Source organism: Gopherus evgoodei, chromosome 9 (genome assembly GCF_007399415.2).
Source record: "Gopherus evgoodei ecotype Sinaloan lineage chromosome 9, rGopEvg1_v1.p, whole genome shotgun sequence".
NCBI classification, from domain to species: domain Eukaryota; kingdom Metazoa; phylum Chordata; order Testudines; family Testudinidae; genus Gopherus; species Gopherus evgoodei.
This window is the reverse complement of record NC_044330.1, coordinates 10938974-10964013: the sequence shown is the minus strand read 5'-3', so window position 1 is coordinate 10964013 and position 25040 is coordinate 10938974. Positions and strand designations below refer to the sequence as shown.

The 25040-nt window shown below is 41.7% G+C and overlaps 1 long non-coding RNA gene across 2 annotated transcripts in view; it reads left to right on the top strand.

Annotated features, from left to right (window-relative positions):
* The window catches only part of LOC115657799, a 393014-nt gene that overhangs the window by 30618 nt on the left and 337356 nt on the right, over positions 1 to 25040 (top strand). For both annotated transcript variants that reach the window (XR_004002060.1, XR_004002061.1), the window contains exon 2: positions 11819 to 11884. This is a non-coding gene — a long non-coding RNA (uncharacterized LOC115657799). The remainder of the gene's footprint in view (positions 1 to 11818; positions 11885 to 25040) is intronic.

The window sequence follows — 25040 nt, the reverse complement described above, 5'->3', positions numbered from 1 at the left end:
AACGGGGTGCGTTTGGTTTCATTTTCTTGAAAAGGAACTCAAATTTCTAAAGTTTGAGAAATGCTGTCTTAGATGTTGTTCTGCTGAAATCTTTTTTTCAGTTGTGTGATAGAATTGTATTTTTCTTTTTTTTATGAACTTTTTAAAAAAAGGTAATTTACTATTTTATATTGCTTATGTATTTTCCTAAATTCTCTTTGTCGTTATATGTAATTTAAATGTTACTCTGGCATTGTGACCAGATTGCAGGTAAATTAGTTTCAATTTAAGTTATGTTTGCTTTTTGTGCTAAACTATTGTGTAGTGTGTGTGCATGTTAAAGAATCGTCGTGTTTTGTCTCATTTCATTAGTGGGTTTAAGTGATTTCCCTCTATATTTCCAGAGATAAAATATAAAGTTATCTCTGCTATGGTAACGTTAGGCTCACTTTTTATGACCTATCCCTGTTTATACTAAATATACAATGTTTACTGTATTCGTATTGCTTCTCCATAATTTGTGCAAGTATGCTACCAGGTTTTGCAGTATAAATTTAACTCATCGCTAACCTAACTCTTATGTAATAATTTTCATTGGTAGTTCTCAAAGTGCTTCACAAATGTTAATGTACTTATCCTCACAACACCCCTGTGAGGTGTAAATAAGGAAATTAAATCTTTACTGTTCCCTAAAGAAATACCAACACTTTTTTGGATATTGTTGCTCACTAGAGCAGCTGACTGTTAGACTTCTAAGACTGAAGACTTTAGGACTGAGTTAAAAAATTATTTGGTCTCATTATTGATATCTGTGTGATCCAGAAACTTCCTGTGCTGACTGTCCTTGCTAGAATTTTCATGGTACTTCTGAGATAAAATTGCTTGGATTTCGACTGAGTTGTCTACTGGCATGGATACAGAACAGTTTCTCAAGAAGACTCCTGCTGAGTCTTCTCTCTTGCAGTTCCAGGCAGTATTGCTCTCTGTGATCTTGGTGGTGCTGGGCCAGCTTTGTGACACCTGCAAGCTGGATCCTTGTCCTTTCCGGGTGTTGAAAGCCAGCTGGGAAGCACAGAGAGGAGCAGGATGCCAGTGGTTCTGAAAGAAGCTATTGTAAGGTCAGTGTTCAAGAAACCAACACTTGACATGGACAGTCTGGTTGACCATTGAGAAAGCTGTGTTTAGAAAACTTTGAATACCTTGACCCTGGCCAAGCAGGTTATAGGCTTGGAAATGGTTTAGAAACTGTCCTGATTACATTAACTGATGATCTTCTCCTAGTAATGGATGAAAATAAAATGTCTGTGTTGATTCTTTTAGATGTCATCAGCTTCTGATACCACTGATTATCTTTATCACTATATATTATTGTATTACTTGTGGACCAAGGCAGAGATGGACACAGCTTCTCTGGAGTAACCTCAGTCTTATTTTTCTGAGAAAACTTGGAGGATTGTAGCAGACAATTGATCCTCTGCCCTGAGGAGTCTCTTATTTGGGGTACCCTCATCGGGCTATTTTGCTACCCCTCCTATTCTATGTGTATATCTGGCTGCTGGGGGAGGGTTAGTGAGGCAACATGGACTCCAACAAGTTTAGTATGCTGATGGCATCTTGCTCTACATCTCTATCACTTTTGATCTGGCCAGAGCAGTGGAACAAATAGCCCAAACCCTGATTCTCTGTTACACTAAAGTCTTTTTGCACCGATCTGATGGAGGAAGAGGTGCTTTAAAATGGATGGAAATTAGTTATATCCACTTTAAGGTGCCTTATACTGCCAGCATGGTGTCAAGAGGTTTCAGCATGAATGTTAAGGCCTCCTTAGGGAAAAAGATGGGCCATGCAGTCTATATGACCTTGGGGCTTGGAAGAGGGCTGGCTTACCATCGCTTTATCAAGATAAAAGTGGCTTGATAGTGTAGTTGCATTGGGAGAGACAGCTGGAAAAATTAGAGGAACCTATATTTGTACCCTGATGCAGAGCATATGACCATTTAGATGTGCAGTTGAGATGTGCTGTGAGATCCTGAATGCCCTGCTAGCAGCTGTAGCCAATAGCACCCTCTCCATCAGTGCCTGGTGAGAAGAGTCTAATATTGCTTCTCAGATGCAAGGAACTTGCAACAAGTGTCCTTGTTGCATTGTACTCTGTACGGGACGGTGCACTGAGACCCCTTGGAAACAGAACCTAGTGTAGAATGCTCCTCCTCCTCCTCCTTAAAAAGTGGATTTATATGCCAAGAGCAAGTTATGCTCAAAGATCTGTGTTATCTGCCAGCACATTTCCAGGTGAATTTAAAGATTTTAACTTATAAAGCCCTAAATGGTTTGGGACCTGGTTACCTCTCCATTGTCCACAGCTGAGATGAACAGAACCAGTTGAGCTGGAGCTCTGCTATTATAAATGGGACGGAGCTGCTGCCAGAGCAGTCTCTGGAAAGGGTAATTTGGTCTCACCTTTTGGTACTGGATTTATTAACCTTCCAGACCTGCTGAATAGTCCATCTTTTCCCTGAGGCAGTTGGGGAGACATGGACTGAGGGCTGGAGAAATTTGGTGTATTTTGTATATTTGCTGGTGAGTATTTGTCTGTCAATATGAGATGAACAGTCTTTTATATTGTGTTATTTGTACTAGGTGTTTTCCGTGGATAGAATGGGCACCCAGAGCATTCAATGAGCACTTAGAGAGGATTTACAGAGCTAAATAAGTATAAAGACTATAACCAAATGTCCTCAAACATAGAACGAAGGAGCTGGTTTGGATAAAATAATAGCCAATCTGAACTTGTTCTACAAACATTTTCATGCTCTTTTGCTTTTCCTGATGCCACCCAAGAACTGAAGGCAAAGTTCTACCAGAAATGCTGTCCTTGCAGACTTCTGTACTAATTATGAAGACACACCAAGTTCTGAAACGCACCTGAACTCCCATGTGTTTATTTAAAACAAGTGTCCTAACTTCTTGATGTTTCTCCATCATTAATTCTAGTCATTCCACCTTGCTGCTAGGTTATGAGACACCATCATGATCTTGGGTAAGACATATTTGATACCCAACAGTCAACTACTTCCCAGCATCTTATGATATGAAGTTATTCTGCTGTACCTGACATCATTTATCATCCATTACTCTTTTTCCTCTTATCTTTTAGGCAATCAGAAACCTCAGGACAAGCATATTCAGGTTCTGTGTTCACAGCCCCCTGTAGCTCATAGCAATGGTTCCTCAACTGGCTATTAATACCACTGGAGTTTAGTAAATACTGTGATTTAAAATGTTAATTATACGTGACACACTGTTTACGCTTATTACCTCTCTTCCTTCCTAGTACAATTACAGCTGTTAATGAACATCTCCCGCTACTACCCCAAAGGCAAGGAGACAATAAAATACTCTTTTCAAAATGTAAAGAATTCCACTGCAAAAAAACGAAGATTAAATAATAATGCTACATAGCAACTGTTGAATGCATAGGTATTATACTTTGCATCTTTCATCCGGGTGAAGGAACGCAAGCCAAAATAGGGAAAGAACAAGTTAAAGAATATTTAGATAAGTGAGATGCATTCAAGTCAGCAGGGCCTGATGAAATTCATTCTAGGGTACTTAAGGAACTAGCTGAAGCTATCTCGGAGCTGTTAGTAATTATCTTTGAGAACTCCTGGAGGACAGGAGAGGTCCTGGAAGACTGGAGAAGGGCAAACATAACACCACCTATCTTTAAAAAGGGGACTAAGGAGGACCCAGGGAATAATAGACCAGTCAGCCTAGCTTCAGTACCTGAAAAGATACTGAAGAAAATGATTAAATAATCAATTTGGAACCACCTGGAGGATAATAGGGTTTAAATAGGACCCTGTGTCTGTCACAGAGGTCACAGAAGTCACATATTCCATGACTTTCCGAGACCTCTGTGACTTGTGCAGCATCCAGTGTAGCTGGCTCTGGGGCCAGCTGCTCGGGCTGCCCCAGGAACAGCCACACCAGCCCCTGCTGGAGCAGCTCCGGGGCCAGCTGCACTAGCTGCTGCTCGAGCGGCCCCAGAAAACTGGCCCCAGGGACTGCCTGAGCAGCAGTCAGTGCAGCTGGCTCCAAGGCCTGCCCAAGCAGTGGCTAGCCCTGGGGGCTGCCGGAGCAGCAGTCCCTCTGTTGTCCGGAGCAGCTGCTGCTTGGCACCCCCTGCAGCGGCCCCCCAGGGTTCCCCTGCAACAGCCCCAAGATTTAGTCATGGGTATTTTTAGTAAAGATCATGGACTAGTCATGGACTATGAATTTTTATTGCCCATGACCTGTCCATGACCTTTATAAAAAATACCCTTGACTAAATTATAGCCTTAGTTATAAGTAGGGCTGTTGATTAATCACAGTTAACTCTCGCGATTAACTAAAAAATTAATTGTGATTAATCTCAGGTTTAATAGCACTGTTAAACAATAGAATACCAATTGAAATTTATTAAACATTTTGGATGTTTTTCTACATTTTCAAATATTGATTTCAATTACAACACAGAATAAAAATTGTGTTCTGCTCACTTTATATTATTTTTATTACAAATATTTGTTCTGTAAAAATCATAAAAGAAATAGTATTTTTTAATTCACTTCATACAAATACCATAGTGCAATCTCTTTATCGTGAAAGTGCAACTTACAAATGTAGCTTTTTTTGTTACATAACTGCACTCAAAACTCAATGTAAAACTTCAGAGCCCACAAGTCTACTCAGTCCTACTTCTTGTGCAGCCAGTCGCTAAGAGAAACAAGTTTATTTACATTTACAGGAGATAATGCTGCCTGCTTCTTGTTTACAATGTCACCTGAAAGTGAGAACAGACATTTACATGGCCCTTTTTAGCCGGCATTGCGAGGTATTTACATGCCAGATATGCTAAACATTCATATGCCCCTTCATACTTTAGCCACCATTCCAAAGGACATGCTTCCATGCTGATGACACTCATTAAATAAATAATGCATTAATTAAATTTGTAACTGAACTCCTTGGGGGAGCATTTATGTCTCCTGCTCTGTGTTTTACCCGCATTCTGCCACATATTTCATGTTATAGCAGTCTCAGATGATGACCCAGTACATTGTTCATTTTAAGAACACTTTCACTGCAGATTTGACAAAACGCAAAGAAGGTACCAATGCAAGATTTCTAAACATAGCTACAGCACTCGACTCAAGGTTTAAGAATCTGAAGTGCCTTCCAAAATCTCAGAGGGACGAGGTGTGGAGCATGCTTTCAGAAATCTTAATAGAGTGACACTCTGATGAGGAAACTACAGAACCCGAACCACCAAAAAAGAAAATCAACCTTCCGCTTTTGGCATTTGACTCAGATAACGAAAATTAAACATGCGTCTGTCTGCTCTGCTTTGGATCGTTGTCAAGCAGAACCCATCATCAGCATGGGCCCATGTTCTCTGGAAAACATAAATAAAGTTTTACATTGTTTTGTTTTTGAATGCAGTTATTTTTGTACATAACTCTACATTTGTAAGTTCAACTTTCATGATAGAGATTCCACTAAAGTACTTGTACAGTACTATTAAGTGAATTGAAAAAATGCTATTTCTTTTATTTTTACAGTGAAATATTTATCATAAATATAAATATAAAGTGAGCCCTGTGCCCTGTACGCTTCGTAGTCTGTGTTGTAACTGAAATCAATATACTTGAAAATGTGGAAAACATCCAAAAATATTTATATAAATGGTACTCTATTATTGTTTAATAGTGCAATTAATCACAGTTATTTTTTTTAATTGCTCGATTAACCGCAATTAATTTTTAAAATCGCTTGTCAGCCCTAGCTATAAGGAATAGTCAGCATGGATTTGTCAGAAACAAATTATCCCAAACCAACTTAATTTCCTTCTTTGATCGGATTACTGAGACCCGCAACAGTAGGTCAACCTGCAAGCAGGTTTCAGAGGGTCCACCAAAATAAACCAGAGAGCATTCAAAAAAGAAGCCAGTCACTGTGTGCTATTTGGACACATTGGGGTTATTTTTTTAACCAGACAGTGAATTAATTTTCCTGAATGATAGGCTGAAACCTATTGGCTTCAGCAGGGCCAGAGTTAAGAGGTAGCAAGCAGGGCAATTGCCTGGGGCCCCACGCAACAGGTGGCCCTGCGTGGCAGGGCTCGGGCTTCGGCTTCAACTCCAGGTAGTGGGACTCAGGCATATTTTAACATACAAAAATAAAAAACTGAATATTATATTATCCTTTTTATATTATATATTTGTGCATGTGTTTGGGCAAACTGTTTGGGCTGAGGGCCGCATCTGGGTGGGGAAATTGTTTGCAGGGCTGAGGCAGGAGGTTGGGGTGTGGGAGGGAGTGCGGAGTGTGGGAGGGGGTGTGGTATTCAGGAAGGTGCTCAGGGCAAGGGATTGGGGCAGAGGAGGGGTGAGAGGTGTATGAGGGGGCTCAGGGCAGGGAGTTGGGGTGCATGGGGGTGCAGAGTGCAGGAGGGGGTTTAGGGCATGGGGTTGGGGTGCAGGAGGGGTGTGGGGTGTACAAGGGGGCTCAGGGAAGGGAGATGGTGTGCAGGAGGGGTGTGAGATGCAGGCAGGGGGCTTAGGGCAGGGAGTTGGGGAATGGGATGCAGGCGGGGTTTGGGCTTTGGCCCGGCACTAAAGCAGCTCCGTGGTGGCAGCAGCATGCTCCGGGACCAGGGCAGGGTCCCTGCCCGACTGCCCTGCCCCATGCCACGCCACTCCACTCCAGGAAGTGCTGCGACCCCTCTGGTAGGGTGGGGCGGAGGGCTCAGTGTGTGCTGCCCTTGCTGCGCCCCCATGTACCCCCCCCCAAAGCTCCCGTTGGTTGTGGTTCCCCATTCCCAGCCAATGGGAGCTGGGGGCGGGGCGGTGCCTGGAGGCAAGGGCAACGCATGGAGCCCTCTCCACTCCATCCCGGGGCCGCAAGGACGTGGTGCCGGCTGCTTCTAAGAGCAGTGGGGGGTCCGCAGTACCACGGGGGGCAATCCCTCGGGCCAGATCCAAAGCCCTGAGGGGCCGGATCTGGCCTGCGGGCCGTAGTTTGCCCAACCCCGGTTTAACAGCTTTTAATCTATCAGATATGCAGTAAAACGGTTGTGGTGGCACAGGTGGATCATGGAGCTTTTACAGCACGTTGCAGGGCTCAGAAAGAAAAAGGCTGAAAACCTCTGACCTTAGCAGATAAGAGGGAAACAGTAGATGTGAGAGAGCTTGATTTTTAGTAAGGCTTTTGACACAGTTCTCCATGTCATTCTATGAGCAAACTAGGGAAATGGGTCTACATTAAAGATGGATGCATAACTAGTTGAAAGACCATACTTAAAGAGTAGTTATCAATAGTTTGCTGTCAAAGTAGGAGGACGTATCTAGTGGGGATCTGCAGGGGTCAGTCTGGGGTCTGGTAGCTGGGAGAGGTTGCGAGCACTTTGGAGGCCAGGTTTAAAATTCAAAATGACCTTGACAAATCGGAGAATTTGTCTGAATTCAACAAGATAAAATTAAGTAAGACAAATGCAAAGTACTTCACAGGAAGGAAAAAATCAAACACAACAACATTGTCTCACTCACTCACTCAGCACTGCTGAGGCCTTAGCTAGAGGAGTGTGTCCAGTTCTGGGCACCACACTTTAGGAAAGATGTGCACAAATTGGAAAGAGTCCAGAGGTGAGCAACAATCTGGTTTAGACAACCTGATCTATCAGGAAAGGTTAAAAAAAGGCATGTTTAGTCTTGAGAAAAGAAGACTGAGGAGGAACCAGATAAGTCTTCCAATATATTAAGGGCTGCTATAAAGAGGATGGTGATCAATTGTTCTGCATGTGCACGGAAGATAGGACAAGAAGTAATAACCTTAATTTGCAGCAAGGGAGATTTAGGTTAGATATTAAGAGAAAAATTCTAACTTTAGGGTAGCAAAGCTCTGAAATAGGCTTCCAAAGGAGGTCGTGGAGTCCCCACCAGTGGAAGCTATCAGGGATGGTCTAGGCTCACTTAGTCCTTCCACAGTGCAGGTGGCTGGACTTACTGACTTCCTGAGGTCCCTTTCTATTTTACATTTCTATGATTCTATGATTCAATATGTTTATCTGAGATTTAGCTGGGATAGTGTGTGTGGTCTGCTGTCTTTTGCACTTCATATCCTCTAAGCCTATGGCTGTTGATCTTCTCTGTTAAAGATGGGTGAATGCTGATGGGGAGAGAAAATTCCGTGTATGCTCCTTTGGTCTTTCTCAGTTAGCTTTGACTGTGTTCACATCCCGTTTGTGTTTGCTTTCCATTCATTTACTGGCAAGAATGTTCACTGAAAAAGCAAATGTTGCAGAATAGTCACATAAGGCAAAGTTCCAGATGTATACTTGCAAAGCTTTATCCGAGGAACTAGATTCTAAATGTTTTCTACATCCAGGTCCCAATTCAGGAAACTATTTAATCACATGTTTCAGCACAGTGCTATGAATAGGGATATACTGCCAAATCTGGGCTCAGTCAGCAAACAGGACATTCCATGTGACCTGTGTGTCCAATCAAACAGCTTGAGCTTCACATACTGAGTAGTCACAATGGGCTGCGCATGCAGAAGCTATACACTAAGAACTATTTGCAAAGATTATTTGGTGAATGAATTTAAATGGCACATTTGAAAATAAAACCATGACCTGCGATTTCATAAAACAAAACAGGTGAAATTAATTGAATTGGTCATTATGAACTAATGAGAAGGGGAATTGACTACTGCCCTAGCATGGCTCAGAGGAGGCAGTAGCCTGCTACAGAGGGAGCATATATAGTCCCCGCAGACTATGTGAAATATACTGTCCATTTTTCAACCAGCTCTAAGAAAATTGTAAGTATCTTGCAGTCATTGGTAGCACATTAATGTTTCATTTGCATCTCACTTGATAGAGGAATTATAAAATTGCTACGAAAACTTCCCTTGATTTGAAATGGATCATCTATTTGTTGTTCATCTATTTGCCCAGAAGTGTGTTCACTACAGTTGTGATACTTAATGCTTGTCTTGACAGCCACAAGTAGCCCTTGCTAGCTTCTCATGTGGCTTTGTTACAGTGTTCGACTCAGGCTTTGGCTTCACTGCCAAAAAGGGTGGTTTTTTTAAATGGGATTAATAAAATGTGATGGCTATTGCTGTAAAATCCTAGTGGAGACAAGACACCTGTAGTTTTACTGCTCGGTAGTTAGGCAAGGTTACCGTATACCCCAGCCCATGGTTCATCTATCTCACTGTAGTGAAAATTACAGGTGCTTTCTCTCTACTAGGATTTTATAGTGGCATAGATAACACATTAGTTATCCAGCTATTTAAAAAAAAACCCAGAAAACACACTTTTTTTTGGTAGTGAAGATGTGTCCTAAAGTATTACGTGAAGCCCTGATCTTTATATGGCAGTTGGCTCTAGCAAAATGTCTGTCTGTCTATGATACTTATATGGCTCTCATCACTATAGTTTTTGATTGCTTGATAATCTTTAATATATTTATCCTCACAAAACCCTTGAGAGGAGGAGCAGTGCTATTATTTCTATTACACAAACAGGAAACTGAAGCAAAGAGATGCTAAGTGACCTGTCCAGGATCACACAATATGTTTGTGGCAGAGCAGGGATTAAATCGAGGTCTCAGGCTACTACCCTAACCAATATAGCATCCTTCCTCTATCTACAGGTAAAACAGTCTTCTGGGTTACCTTTGTATTTGTGCTCATGCTGTCTAGTGTAAGGTAAAACTGTTCAAATTGCAAGCTGCTTTGATAAATGCATCGGCTATTTATTATAAACATAATACATGCATTTGTGCATTCCAAGTACAATCCAGCTTCAGTTGTCCAAATTGAGAAAAGATACTGAACAAGTCAGTAAATTGAGGGAATTTTCAAAATATTTAGGAGATATCAGAAGTCATGACTGTCTTTTGGATAACAGGGAGTTTCACATAATCAAGGTTGTACTTGTGTGGTTCTGTGGATGAAATCCTGGCCCCCTTCAAGTCAATGGGAGTTTTGTCATTTGATGTCAGTGGCCCAGGATTTCACTCTCTTTATCTCCAATTGATGACAAAGTGATTCATTCTTTCTTTGAAAGTCGAACGCCACTGTTCTAAAGTGATCATCACTCCCTCTTAGGCTTAGGAAGATGTGAGGAGAATATACTTGTGAAGGCATCTGTCTATAACATGTGTACTTCACATGTTGTTTTGCACAGTACATAAAATAACAAATTAACTCAGCTGAAAGAAATGTGTCAAGGCCTCCTGTCTCTAGAAGGGATGCTCCTGCCACATAACATAGTTGTCGAATTTCTTCTTAATTAATGAGCTTTCGTATAGAAAATGTACCAGCTCAGGGGAGATGATAGCAGTCCCCTGTAGTTTGATTACATATTGAATGCCTATTACATGGCATCTTTCTGCTTGTGGTGGTGTTGTTGTTGATCCTTTGTGTGTGTGTGTGGCTATTAAAAGTCCTGCGTTAGCATGGTTACTCGGGAATGAAATTACTGGAACCTTGTTGGAGAAGAAGTACGTGGAAGGATTTAAGGCAGAACATTGTAAGGCAAGCGCTGCAATTATCTACCGCTGAAAACAAGTAGCTTTTAATGTGTCCATTCGCCCAAGAAGGGAAAAGAGAATTATAGACCAGTGCTCTTTTTTCTCCCCTTTTCTCTTTCTCTCTCCTCTTTTTCCTTTATATAGTTTATCACCCATAATTTCAGGATGTTTTGTTTCTTTAAGCTGTTTTATCTCTAGGCTTATGAGGTCACTCATGTGTGAATTCTTTTGTTAGCCACCTCACCTTTTGCCTTGATGATAGAAAATTGATCAGGCCTAAAGTACAAGTTCAATAGACAACCCCTTGGTCCTTTGTCTAGGAGAATAGCTACCATTGAAGGCCATGAGCAGGTTGCTATTAATATGACAGCCTGCTCTATCTCCCACTGTAATTTATAATGAAATACCTAATCTCCATTATTTTGATCCAAGCAGGCGATCCCATGAAAAAGTCTTTTCATCCAGTTCCCAATGGCAGTTACATGAGAAATGGCAAACCAATAATTTTTGTCAAGTTTTTTAAGCCAACAGAAATGCTTTTCCACTGCTACAGTTTCAAAAGGCACAGATAAAGCTCATTCACTGAGATGAATGAAAAAGCCATCTGGGGTTTTTCTTTTTGACTTCCTTTCCTTTTCTCCATCCTTGTAATCAAATTTGAGCAAAATCAAATGGGGCTTTCTATGAAAGTACCTTTTGTTGATCTGAACGAGCTGGTAATTTACAAAATACCCTTCTTTTGTGAGGAAGGCTACAGAAAAAAAGAATCAGTAGCTTTTAAAGCTGGGCCTTGGTGGGACTCTAAATGCAGTGAAAGCAGTCTGTGTTGAGAGATTGAAATGCATTTCAAAGCCAGGCCTGAGTCAGGGTACAAGGAAGAACAAACCTATGTGCATTTTATAGGAAGGAAAATGTGAATGGAAAGGGAAAAAAAGAGAGAGAGGGAAAAACATTAATCATTATTTTGGAGATTCAGTCTTTCTTATTGACATACACTGTGTAACTAGTGATATTGAACTTGGATTTTTGTTCTATTCGTGGCGTCTCAACATTTTGAGTCTTTAACTGTTTTAAAGTTTGGGAGCCATGGGTCCTTGAAGACTGCTGGACTATGTTTAAATATATATATATTTTTTCAGCTTTACTTTTTTACCTTGCCTGTGGAATATTATGAGAAAAAGAACTTGCAGAAAAGCTAGAGTTTCTTTTCAGCGTATTCATATTTATTATTTTACTGTATTTCTGCCTACCAGATTTCCTAGTGGTTACTGTTTCCCACTGACTCAAAACCAAAGGACAAAGTGGACATCTAACAAATAGTAAGTTTGTGCATTGTTTTTATTATTAATAATTCATGTTAAATCTAGTGAAGCTGAAAGGATTAGATTAATTGCAAATGTCATATTGCTAACACTGCTGTTATGCAGCAGTATGCATTTATTAATATGTAATATACCAGTTCTGATTCAACTGTTTCTATATCCTTGTATTTTTTACTATAGCTGCATGCTTTTATAATAGTATTGGTAACAGTGTGTGTGTATGTGTATATATATAATACACACACACACACACACACACACACACACACACACACACACACACACACACACACACACACAGATAGTACAGCATGTGAAAATGCCACATATGGAGTTATGCATAATTGTGCAAACCTAGCCCATAGTTTTATTCTTTCCACCTTTATAGACTTGCGTAGATTGCTAAATTGCTGCTCACTTCTCCACTTATGTGTTTATGGATATCAATACATTTTTAAAAGAGCTTTCTGATGGCATATGATATAAGCTTGCTGGCAACAATTATTGATTCTCCTTTACAACAATCCACAGACACAGTGGAAATTCTGATGTTGGAAACTTATTGGTTTTGTCTGCCTTTATATTATACACTGGAGAAAAGGTATAAATGTTACAGCCTATCAAAGATCTTACCATTAACACTTTGCAAGTAAAATTTAAAAAAAAACTGCATTGATATTTAATTATACCTAGGTTAATGAAAACTTTAAGTGAATTGAAAATCTTGATAATATTTCAGTCATGAACTATTCTTTGTTTTGGATGAAATGCTATGAAGTATATTTTGTGTTATTTTCATGTTTTGGCTAGCAATAATTGTGAATACACATGTAATTTTGTGACATCAACATAGAAAGTATATTATGGGAAATCATACATGGTGAACATTTTCTGTCTTTGTGTGGTTTTTAATACTACCAAATCATCAGAGGAATCATGTGCAGTTTATCTAGATCTGGTTTAATGGATGATTAGAACACCTTTATTAAATGATTTGGGATCTAAAGCGCTTACTCTATCTTATCTGACATCTCCAGTCCAATCAGAGTGTCAGGAAGTCACTTTCGTACCTGAATATATTTTCCACTCCTAGTCCTTTCTATCCCTTTTCAACTTCCTACAACATTTATCATCTTACATGGTTTTGAGCCATTTGCTGCCTCCTAATGACTGATTTATAAAACAGCAAAAATGGTATATTTCCAAGAGGTTTCTTTGGAAATTGTCACTGCTGCAGATCTTGACTGTCTGTCACTCTTCATACTTATTGATTTGAAAGAAAAGATACATGTAATTAATAACTATGTTATCTGATATGATGTTGGATCATCATGACTTGTAGACTGAGGAGATACAATAGCTATTGAATAAGTGGGAAACTTTCTTACAGCTAATTATGTAATCTTGCATAAATTCAATTGACTTCTTTTGCTTTGGATAGAATCGCTTATAATAAAAAAAGACGTGCTCTACAGAAGTGGCTTATATATTGACATTCAAGAATGTTTATTTTGGCAAAATTATGGACTTAAATTTACTTGTCTCCTAGCTTTTTAAATAGTTTGAGTCTGTTTAGCCCCCCTCCACACATACCTTATAAAACAGTATTCAGATATAGCCTCCATATATTAATATAGCAGACAGAACACACTTCAGTCAAGTATTTAATACTGAAGATAGTATTAAAGCAAGATAGTGCTGTCTCTATGGTATTACCTGATCTCAGGGATTGTCTTCTTATGTGCACAGCACCTAGCACAATGAAGCCCCCATTCTGCTTGGGAAGTTTGGGACCTATCACAATACAAATAAATAAAGAATAACAACATTTACATTCCAACGTTGGGCCATGTAGTCGGAGGCCAAGGTTCTCCCCATGCTACTTTTTCCCTTTTATGAACTTGCCTAAGGTTAAAGAGTGGAGTCGAATGGTTAGAGCAGTGGACTAGGCCTCCATTCAGGGTTTCTCATCCTGACTCTGCTACTGACCTTTTATGTGACTATGGACAAGTCACCTAACCTGCCTGTGACTCAGTTCATCTTTCTGTAAAATGGTTATAATACCCACTTTGCATTAATATTTGTGGGTTAATGTCTGTAAAGCACTTTGGTCCCCATCTGAGGATCCCCATCTTTACAGATGTGAAGGACCTCCATCTCCAATTGCTTTAAATGAGAATTAAGATGTTTAGCATCTTGCAAGATCAACCTCATGGATGGCCCTACTGAAGCATAAAGCACTACTATAGAACAGCTTTTGTAATAAAGATGTCCTGCATCACCTGTTGCTAATACTCTTCTAGGTAAGGGAATCTTGGCAACAGAATGGCCTAAACTTTCAGACAAATGTGCATGCAGTTGCCTGCCTAATTTTCATGCATAATTACCGCATTCTTCTTAATATATTGGCCTTTCAGAAGAGAACTGTTGTACTAGCTAAGGGAGGGGACAAGAAGCAACAAAGTACCTCCCTCAGAGGACTTATGGTCTGAGAACACAAGCCAGTGTAGTTCAAACAACAAGAAAGTGCACACTGTGGTGGGTGGTCTCATCATCTAGTAAGCACAATAGTTATGGGGGCTGCCAACTTTATTGAACTACATTGTATATATAGTTTGTTGATCAAATTTGATCCCTGCTGAATTGGGATGGGATGGAGCAGAGTATTAAATTGCCCCTCAGCAGCCTAAAACCTCCAACGCCTTGAAGTTTCCAACCACTAGGTAAGAAGAGGATAATTCCACGACTTCATGTACCCTCTCGGGTCTGGACTCCCTACAAGAAATGTTTCCTTCAAGCTGAACTCTTCAGTCACTGAGATTATGCTGTAATCAATTTGTTAGTCTCTAAGGTGCCACAAGTACTCCTGTTCTTTTAAAGATTATTTAGGGCCTCCCACCCCATTGTGGTGAATGCAGGTGGGGTTTCATGATGCTGCTGGCCTGCTCCTTATGAAAAATGCTACTAGGTAGAACCAAGGAGGTTCATAATTGATAAAATGCCTCTTCAAGGATTGTTGTTTTTGATTGTTCCTTAAAGAGGCAAAGAAGGGTGGAAAAGGGGCAGAAAGTAATGGAAACAGGGCAGGAATCGGGTAAACAGGGAAGTAATGGGAAGAGGTACTAAGAGTGATGAGGAAATGCTGAGATGGGTAAGGGCTCTTAGCACTTTGATGTCCTCTAGTCCCAGAAATTCTTTTGGAGGTCCTAACCACCAACTGGATTCATTGATATGAGGCTAAATGCTTCAGGCACTGTGAAGTGATTGGGTGGGTTTCCATTATCCATCAGTAACAAGGGCTTTTTTAAACGTAATTTTATCAGCACATCATTGACATCCTTCAATGGAAACGGATTAATAAAAGAAATATAAGCTTTTTTTTTTGCTAACTGCAGTATATGTTGGCCAGAACATTGGTAAATTAGGACTTGTTGCTGGGATGTGGGATGCAGAACAGCGGTTCTGAACAATTGGGGCTAGAGGTCCCCATAGTGAATATAAAAGTTGTTCTCCAGCATGACCCACATATTCCACTTTTCTCTACCATGACCTCATGTTAAAACAGAAAAAAAACAAAACAAAAACAACTTTCTGGAACTCCCCTCATAGTTTCGAGCCCCCTTCCCTTTTCATTTAGTTATAAAAATGGGAAGGTGTTTGCAACTGCCAGGTTGGGAACACAGGGCATAACCTGATGGCCTACCCCTGTAATACAGGCAGAGGCATGCTTGCAGATTGATTGTAGATTTACTTACATAATAATATGTAACATATGCATTTCCTCCAGTCAAGGAGTGAGATGTACACTAAATAACAGCTCAGCTCCCTTCGCTCAGTCTGGAGCTCACAGTCCCACCCCCTTACCATGCAGCTCTAAGCGGGGCAGAGCTCAGAGGCCCTGCCAGAGCCACGCTGCAGCTGTCAAGGGACGCTGCTGGATGCACTGAGGCTCCGGTCGAGGGGCGGAGACGTGGTCAGGTGGGGCCGGGGAGGGAGCCTCAGCCATTCTCGTGGGGGCCCCTGTGGAGCCCGGGGCCTGGGGCAAATTGCCCCACTTGCCCCCCTCTCTGGGTGGCCCTGTTGTTGTGTACCTGCACTCATGAGCAGAGGGGAAGCTGTGGCATGTTGCAATCTCCGTGTGTAGTTAAAAAAACAAAAAAGAGAAAAAAAAATAACCCAGGAGCAAGCTGGACCAAAAGGTTTAATTTCTAAGATGTATACAACTTTGATAGAAAAAGATGTTGATAAGAAAACTAGCCAGATGGAAAGACGGGAGAGAGAATTGGACAAAGAAGTTGATCTGGATGAATGGGTCTCTCTATCTTCAATTTGTGTAGCTCATAAAGAATATATTTATAAATGACTCTGTAGGTGGCATTTGGCTCCAGTTTAAACCCCTCATATCTTTGCTACTAGGGAGGCTCTCTGTTGGAGGGGTGGTGGGGAAAGAGGAACAAACTTGCACACATGGCCTGGGAATTTGACGGTTTGAGGAGCATATTATTAAAGAGATTCATCTTATGATAAAATGCCGGATTCCTAGAGATCCCCTGACCTTCTCACTTAATACTCCAGTAAAGGATCTACATTTTAAACAGAACAAGTTTTCTTTTCTTTTTTACTATTTGTACTAGACTTTGTACTGCACATCATTGCAAAATGTGGTGACTCCTCCTATGGAACTGTGGTATAGTAAACTAGGGACAGTCCTTATAATGGAACAGTTTTCACACCAAGTAGGTACATAAGAGAAGCGTCAAAAAGAGGAAAAGCATTTAGAAATTTGGTCACCCTTTTTAGTGTACTCAGAGGAAGAGCAGCCAGCAAGCCAGAATCTTTAGCCAGGTTCTTTTGAACCTGATTAACCTGATCCTGAATAAGTCATGTAAGATGTAGTATGTTAACATTATTGTAAGTTTGCCTTAATAAACAGTTATGAAGGCCCCGCAAACCAAAGGTATTTTGTTTCCCAGGAAGTCAATTTCTTGCTACCTGGCAATGTGCAGCAGAAACTGGAGGGGTAGGTAGGCAGTGTGCATAGTCTATCAGAAGCTGCGATGGCCTAACAGGCTGACAAACTCCAAGACTTTAGACAGGAATGTTGTACTCTTCTGTTAAATCACACCAGGCTTTGGTGCTAGAATTCTGCATTGATGTCCAGGATAACAATTGCTCAGTTGCTCTGGCAAGTGGGTGCAATTAGTTCTAACTTGTTATAAAGAAATGTGGAGTGTCTTTATGGGTAAGAAGTGATCCTGGCCTGAATCCATGGGAACAGCCACGCTGTGAGAGAAAGCTTGGGTTACAGTTTATGTTCTTGTTTTTGAATTACAAGTAAAGTCCCAGGGAGATGGGTGAGTTTGGACACTATTAAGTGGGGGTCTGTTTACTCTGTTGTGGATGGGGTAAAGACTCAGACTGTTTTTAAAATAACCCCAGGTTGCTGCATGTAGAATTTATAGAGACCTGGCTCTGTAGGCCAAGAGAGCTGCATATAAGTGAACAGAAATTTGCAGCAGATTATAATGGTCTGAAATGCTCTTTCGATTTGCCTGTTCACTCACGGTTGTGTGAACTGCTAGATGTGCCCTGATGATGTGATCTCCGTATGGAAGTCGACTGTCAGATACGAATCTCTCTGGTACTCTGTTCCCCAAAGTGATACTGCTATTTCAGTAGTTAATCATGCATGGGACTATAGCTGTTTTTGCCAAGTTTCAGTTGCTGGACAAATTTCCCAATATGGGGGCTTTGTGCAAAGTGACATTATCTGCAATTTTGCCTCTAGATTTTTAGGGAAAAGAAAAATGTTGTATTTGCAACTCCCTGCCCTGCTTAGAAACTAAAGAAGAAGGATGATCCAGTGGGTAAGCGTTAGCCTGGGATTCGGGAGACCTAGATTGCTATTTCATGCTCTGCCACAAACTTCCTATATGACCTTGGGCAAGTCATTTAGTCTGTCTCGCTCTCTGCCTCAATTCTCCATGTGTAAAATGAGGCTAATAACACTGCCCAACCTCCCAGGAGTGTTCTGAGGACAAATACATTAAAGATGCTCAGCTATTACAGTAATGGGAGCCATATACGTACCTAAGATTGATAGAGAGTACACCAGCCTCTTGGTATGATATCAGAAACTGCAGGTGTTGAACCCTGAACCATAGGGCTCTTAGGTGTCAGGGCACTCCAAGCTGCCACATAGTGATCTACTAATGCTTGTCAGAAGCTGAACTCTGACAGAGGACAACAGTCCTGGGAGCTGATTGGCAGAACACTGGAAGTCATGATTTGTTCCCACCTGCCATTTAAACCAAGCACAGGACCAGGAAGTTGTCTCTGTAATTGGGTTCCCCTTGCTTAAGAAAGCTTCCCCTGCAATACCTGGTTCTACTACCTGACTCTGATCTTTTGGTAACCTGGTCATGCCTGCTTTCTGACTCTCAGTGTTGACATCTGGCCTGTCTCAGACTCCAACTTCTTGGTATCTAACTCTTGACTTCTGCTCTGACCAGTAGTCAGAAGGCTTACTTTCTGGTTGTGACATACATCTCTTGGGTAAAAAAAGATGAAATTCCAAAGATTTAGTTCCATTTGGATAAACATCCTACATTTTGTACATTTTTCCCAAATCTCTGACATTTACAGTGTGGTGCTAATCTCACCAGTAGCTGTGTAAATCTGGACACTTTTAAAATCAAACCCCTTTATTTATCCAGAGTCAAATCTGCTGACTTGAGTGAAGAAATAAGTTTTTGCTATTGCTAGCTCTGCATAACCAACACACCTCTATGAGAGTTAATGTTCTTGTTTTCTGATTCATACACCATCAGTAGTATAATTAACTCATCTCCAGGTGCAGAGCAAATTTGTGTAAACCCACATGGCAGCATTAGAAGACCACGTTATACTTGTGCTCTTCCACTGATACTAGATCCATCTGGGTGCAGCTGAAGGCATAACTTGAAGCTAATGGGGTTGCCTAGGTATAACAGATATGCAGTTGCCTGGTGTAGGTATGCAGAATCTTTATTATTGGGGTGATGCATGCATCGGAAAACTCATCATGACTTCCAGATGAGTTTGCAGGGCTGGAAATTAGAAAAAACAGCTTTCTCATTGTAAACTGAGTACACTACTGAAAGTGTGGAATACATGTCAATGTGGAACCCCTGAAGTGCCATGTTTAGAGATCAAGACTCCCGTCCTTCAAAAGCTGGCCCCAGCATCCTCATGACGCAACTCTCCAGATTTTCTGTATAGTCTTCCTTTTGCTCCTCCAGCTGTCAGCAGCAAGCATGCTTGTGTTAATTTATTAAAAGTTTCAGATCTCTGAGCCTTCTAACTTTCTTTTAGTGAAAGCCTGGAATGCCCTGCCTGTCGCTGAACCACAAGTCCCCAAGATAGAGGCACCAAGAGACTAAGTAAAGGGGTTGCCAGACACGGTAAAGAGGCAATGATAAAGTTTCAGTAGGAGCACTTGGGTATGGGCTGCAGAATAGGCTGGCATCTGTTTTGATCAGGGAGGTATATTTACACTGAGCCAAATCTGATGACTTGGTTGCAGCTAGGGAGATGAATGATCAGTCTAGCTGGTTCTTGATCTGGACACGCTGATCTGTTTAGTCCTTCTCACAGACTAAAAATCTTCCCTTCTATCTCCCATCACACAGTGTTGCAATACTACTGTGTCATGCCTCTAAACTCCAAAATCCTGGTTGACTGGCATATTGTCCTGTAGCATCATATCAGCTGGTGGTATTGTAACAAATCCAAGTGATATCAGACAAAATGTTACATAAATCCCACTTCTTGGGTGCTGGGACAATGAACATTGGAAATGGACAAGGCAAGACTCCAAATGTGGCAACAAGTCATCTTAGAAGAATATTTCCCCCTTTTCCTCCAGTTTTACTGGGCCTGGCCCTATTAGGACAGTAAACCTTTTCAGACCTAGACAAGGCTGGATTTGAGTCACTTGCACCCTGCATAATGTGCATTTCACCAGCTTTAATTCCTGTTTGGATTGAAGGGGATTAGGGGACTGGAGTTGCAGGATTCTTAGAAGCCTAGGTCAGCATTCAGTGGAAGTCTTATTTGACTTCTGCTGTGGGAACAAGGGATGGGGGAGGAATATTGCCATTTTTCAAAACAAACCATTGACTGATGATAAATGCAAAGTTTTACCCTGATACCACTCCCTGCGGAAACTTACGGATCTATGGTACTTATATGACCCCCCATCATTATTGTAGTGGCTGAGTACTTCACAGTCTTTCATGTAGTTTTTCTTTACAACACTCCTGTGAGGTAGGGCAGTACTATTAGCCCCATTTTACAGATGGAGAACTGAGGCAGAGAGTGAGTCAAAGTGACTTGTTCAGTGTCACAGGAGAAGCCTTTGGTGGAGTGTGGAGGTGAACATAGGTCCCCCAAGCCCTATGCTAGTTCTCTAACCACGATACCTCTGTGATGTGACTACATATTACTACCCCCATTTTACATGTATGAAAAATGAGTTAGGGAAAGAAGACTAAATAGTTTTTATCCAAAATTAGACTTATTTTCTTAACAGGAATTGCATAAAAATACATAAAAGAAATATAGAGGTTAAGAGATAAATTATTAAATGAAAAGCAGTGGTAGCACAGATTGGTTGGGTCGGAGTGAGCATAGGAGTTGTGCTGGAATACATTGCTCTAGACCTGTTATATCATACCATTAAGATAAAGAACTAGACATCTGTAATTTTAGAAGGATATTGTATAAAGCTTGAGTTATTAATGCAACTCAAGGCAATGATAACCCATATGCGCCTACCTAAGGAGAAATAACCCATCTATCTATATAGGTATTTTCATAGCCCCCATTACAGTCACAGCTGAGTGCCTTACAATCTTTAATGTATTTATCCTCCCAACATCCCTGTGAGGTAGGGGAGTACTCTGATCCCTGTTTTACAGATGGGGAATGCAGGCAGCGAGATACTAAGTGACTTTGCCCAAGTTCACTTAAGAAGTTAGTAGTTGAGTAGTGAATTGAACCTGGGTTTGGTGACCGTAAATACTGTATTATCCTTTCTTTCTTTCTTGCTCCCCCCTCATGAGTGGTAGAAGAACCAAGGGCTAGGAAGAAAATCTGGCAGGCACCTGTATGCATTGCACTGTGAGAATCTGGCCCAATTTAGCTACAAGATAAATTATTCAGTGCCAGAGGAGTCATTAAGTTTTATCAGGTTACCTTTCTCTACCATTCCATGACTTTAACACCTTAAAACTAATATTACAAAAAGAAAATTCACAGACAATTGTTTTTCAAAAGAAAAGAGAACCCTTTGTTTAAAAAGTATGAAGGTTGTGACACAAATTAACAAAAGCCTGGGAATTCCAAAGTGTAGTCTGCCATTGTCTTGTCTTATCCCAACAGTGTGAACTGAGGATATAGTGTCAGCCTTAACTTTGAATTTTCCTGGCTTCTGTCACTTCATGTCACAACCTTAACCTATATTAATAATGTTTTTTTGTCTAGGAAGAATAGCTAAAAAGGTTATTTTGACTAGTTTAGTGAAGAAGATGACATTAAAGTCATGGAGGAACTAGAGGTACACACTGCATTACCAAAGTATGTCATTTTTAGAAAAAAGTGTAATTTTGGGTACTTAGACTATAGCTACAGAAATATCACCACTCTCTACCAATAGATAGCAATCTATATTATATATGTTTTATATAGACAAGAAAAAATTCTTTACTAAGGGCCAGATTTTGACAGGGGTCTGGAAGATGTATTGACTCTACCCAAATGGTCAGGCTAATACGTGGCAAAAAGTAGCATTAATGCTCATCAGCATCCTGGCTGAGTCCAGTTCAACAGAGATTAGAAGCAGATGAAAGTGTGTAGGCAACAAGGATTGTAGATAGTCAAATTACAGCATGAGGTTCCTATTGAGTTCCTATTGTATGGGAATAAATGTCTGATTTTAGGAGCCTGTGCCAGTGTTGCCAACTCTTGGAATTTCCTCTGAGCACTATGACTTTGGCTGGACTGCAGCCTATCAGGAGACACCAAAAGCTCCAGCTGTCTCCCAAATTTCATCCCTCCCTCTGAGAAAAACTTCTTCTGATTGGCTGCCTTCCCCACTTCCCCACCACTGGGGGAAGAGCAGCCAATCAGGGCTGCTGCAGGAGGCAGGCAGAGATTTTCTTGTCCTTACAGGAGGTGACAGAGAGATTTTTGGGTAGGGGAGAGAGAGCAGCTAACTCCATTCCCACAGAAGAGGAGGGTGGAGAAGGGAGCAGAAAGGAATCTAACAGCCCAGGGCAGCTCTCCTCCCTCCTCTCTCCACCACTCCTGTGAATGAGTCAGTCTGCACTCCCCTCTCTTCCTACCTGCTCTACCAGAATTGCCTGATTCAACGCACTGGGGAGATTTGGCAACATCAGCTCTCTCTCTCTCTCTCACACACACACAGCCCCACCTCTCTTTCTGGTCTGGGCAGAGGCGGTTCAAAAATTTAGAAGAGTGGAGTTCCCTCACCTTAGATGCTTCTCTGCAAACAGTGTGATTATAGCAGAACACGTTCCCCTCTGCTCAAGGTTCTAACATTCTCCCTAGGCACAGGATGAGGGGCGGGGGAGAGAGATCTCACTTCTCTCAGATCCTGGGCTTCTCTGGCCCTTCCTTCCAGCCTTCCCTTCTTCCTGTCTCTCTTTTAGCTCTCCTCAGCTGATGAGCTGAGCCACCTTGTTAATTGGTTTATTATTCAAGCCTGAACCAATTATCTCCCTAATTTTCCCCATGTGGGGATGGTTACCAAGTGCCCAGAGTCTAAGGCTACTCTCACTCTGTCACCCTCCCTTGCCTTTTGTTTTCCTGCCAGGGGCTTTTCTCCTTCCTCCAAGCTCAGCCTTTCCTCTGAGAGCTACCATCCCCTCTTGTGGCCAGGGTCGCTTTTAACTGGCTCTCTGGTATTGCTGTGGAAGCTTTCACCATCTTCCACCCACAGTAGCTGCATTCATTTGGGGGGAGGCAGAGTTTAACCCCTACATCTGTCTCTACCTGGCTGTCCTGACAGCACAGATACCCTTTTGCCTTATTGGGGTTATTTCCTGTTTTTGATGTCTCACCCAGGTTATCCTGGTTTTATCACAGTCAGTTGTCCTGGCTCTGGACCACTCTGGCTCTCAATCTTCTCACATACCATTTTGCCTACCTTCTTTACCAAACATTGTTCTAGTTTTGATCACTTTTTATTATCCTCAACCTTGGGGGTCTTCTCCCAGGCCATTGGGTTCCTGGGTTGTCTCCTGTCTAAGATGTCCCCTTAGCATTTCTTCTTTTTCTATCCCCCACTGTAGGTTCTGGGCCTATTGTGGGATACCTTGCCTGCCTGCATTTTCTGGCCATTTGGGTTACTGGGCATTCCTTCCTTTTCTTAAAGGAAAAGGACTCGAATTTGTTGTGATTAATACCAGGTGGGGCAAGCCCCTGACAACCCCAACCTGCTTCCATCTAATTGATCCCCAAATTTCTAGAGCTACTTTGGCCACTGTACAGATTTTTCTCTTCCCTGTGAATACACATCAGTTTTACTCTCTCTCCTGGCACCCTCCAACAGGGTTTTTCCCAGTTTTTCCTGAGCAATCAGGGCCATCAATTGTTGGCACTTCAGTCTCACAGAGATAGTGGGTGTCTGTTTTGACTGCCCCCAAAAGGTTTCTGTCCACTCACAGAACTCAGTGAAATGACATATCGGGGCAGTCCCTTTTCAAGTGTCTGGAACCTCCACATTGATTACACACAATTTGTGGGTGTACGGGAACGAGTCTCCTTTTTGTCCTCTCTTTTGTTTCCTGGTGTCTTTATTGTTGGAGGCTTCCTTCCTCTCCTCCCAGGATCATGTCCTCTAAATGAACAGACTGGGATGCCTGCCTCCACAAACTTCTCAGTGAATTTTACAGCAGCTTTTAAGGTATCTCTGCACTCAATCCTACTTACCGCAGGGAGACTGTAATCTTTGCTTCAAAATCATGGAGTCCATGATCTCCCCAATTCCTGGGTTGTCCTGGACCAATCAGTTAATTTTTGGGCAAAAGCCCTAGGATGTGTCCCCTCCAACCATCATGCTGACCGAAACTTCTCCCTGTAACTTTCTGGAGACAGCCCTATTTGATCTAGGATAATTGCTTTTATGATATCATAATTGGCTGCTTGTGCACCACTCAATGTCATATAAGGGGCATGGGCTTCTCCTGAGAGGGCCCATAGCATCTTCTTCCAGACTGCCCCTGACACTACCCACTCAAATGTAAATAAAAAGGCATGGGCTCATCTGTCAGGCCTATCTTGCTCAGTTTTTTGCCCACTGACCAGGTACCCCCACCTGCCAGGAGATTCAATAGCTTCTCCATGAACTGTTGCTGTAACTGTGTCTGGCTGATGGCAAACTCCTGTAGGCTCTGGGGGTGGTGGTCTGTTTCCCAGGATAACAAGGACTCTTACTCTTGTCACTGGGTCTGTTAAATTCTTGGAGAGTTTTCTGTAACTCCTCCTGCTGTTCCACTACCCAGTGCATGAGTTCCTCTAGGCTGCCTGGTCTGCCATGCCTTCTCAGAAGGCTGGAAGATTCTAGACAAGCCCCCACTTGTCACAGGGTGGGGTTCCCTCACCCTAGATTCCTCTCCAGAAACAGTCTTTATGCAGAACTTGTGGCAAGTTCAACATCAAGTGCTTTATTTACAATGTGAATATAACAGAACAGGTTCCCCATAGCTCAAGGTTCTTACATTCTCCTTAGGCACAGGATGACAGGGAAAGAGATCTCATCTCTCTCAGATCCTGGGCTTCTCTATGCTTCCAGCCTTCCCTTGTTCCTCTTCCTGTCTTTCTTTTAGCTCTCCTCTGCTGATGAGCTGAGCCACTTGGTTAATCATTCAATCCTGAAGCAGTTATTTCCCCAATTTTCCCCACATGGCGATGCTTACCAAGTGCCCGGACTGGTGTGTCAGCCCAAAGCTACTCACACACTGTTACACAGACCCCCCTGGCGTCTGATTCATGATTTTTGAACTTTTGTGATTGACAAAGAACTGCTGTTCTGAACAAAGTTTTGGGTGCTGGCTCCTTATGTGTCCTGTTCCTGTTAGTAGCAGGAATG